Genomic DNA, 1,392 nt, shown 5'->3' on the forward strand with positions numbered 1-1,392 from the left:
GAAAGCAGTATGGCGATTCCTTCAAAAGTTGGAATTAGAAATACCATTTGATCCAGCCATTCCATTACTAGGTATATACCCTAAAGAAGTGAGAGCCATGACAAGAACAGATATATGCACACTCATGTTCATCACAGCGCTATTTACAATAGCTAAAAGATGGAAACAACCTAGGTGTCCATCAACTGAGGAATGGATAACCAAACTATCATACATACACACAATGGAGTACTATGAAACTGTGTTAGATTGGGTTCTCTAGTGGGAGGGGAGCTGCTGCATTGTAAATTTTGGTCAATGACATGAGACAAAGTATATGTGAACTGCTATATGGAAAGTGAGTTTGCTCTGTAAATCTTCACCCAAATCACAATAAAAATAAATAAATAAAAATAAAAATACAAAAAAAAAAAACAATGAATGCACACAACAAAAAAGAGGAAAGAAATAAAACCAACCCTCTAACTCAACAACTCCAACAATTAGAAAATGAACAACAAAAGAATCCTACAGTATCCAGAAACAAGGAGATAATAAAGATCAGAGCAGAAATAAAAGAAATAGAAAAAAAAACAATAGAGAAAATTGACAAAACAAGAAGCTAGTTCTTCAAAAAGATTAACAAAATTGACAAACATTGGCAAATCTAACAAAAGAAAAGAGAAGATGCAAATTACAAGAATAATAAATGAAAAGGTTTCATTACAACATAACCAACTGAAATAAAAAAGATACTGACAGAATATTATGAAGAACTGTACTCCAACAGAATTGAGAACATAGAAGAGATGCACAAGTTTCTATAAAAAGAAGACCCACCTAATTTATCCTGCTCAGAGATAGAATTCTTGAACAGATCCATAATAAAGGAAGAAATTGAACAGATCATAAAAAAAATTTCCCACAAGAAAAAGTCCTGGCCCTGATGGCTCACTGGAAAATTTTACCAAATATTCACGGAAGAGTTGACACCTATACTACTCAAGCTATTCCAGAACACAGAAATAGATGGAATACTCCCAAACTCATTTTATGAGGCAAGCATAACACTGATACCAAAACCAGAAAAAGACACTAAACAGGAAAACTACAGACCAATATTCCTCATGAACATAGATGCAAAAATCTTCAACAAAATCCTAGCCAACAGAATCCAACAACGTATCAAAAAAAAAAAAATTCCGGACCAAGTGGGATTCATACCTGGTATGCAAGGATGGTTCAAGATTAGAAAAACAACCAATGTCATCCACCTCATAAACAGAACAAAGAAAAGAACAACATGATCATATCAATTGATGCAGAAAAGGCATTTGATAAAATCCAACACCCATTCCTGTTCAGAACTCTCAGCAGAATAGGGATAGAAGGATAACTCCTCAACATAATAAA

The sequence above is a fragment of the Orycteropus afer genome, unplaced genomic scaffold (genome assembly GCF_000298275.1).
Source record: "Orycteropus afer afer isolate SDZICR_OR568_19922 unplaced genomic scaffold, OryAfe1.0 scaffold00425, whole genome shotgun sequence".
Taxonomy (NCBI): Eukaryota; Metazoa; Chordata; class Mammalia; order Tubulidentata; family Orycteropodidae; genus Orycteropus; species Orycteropus afer.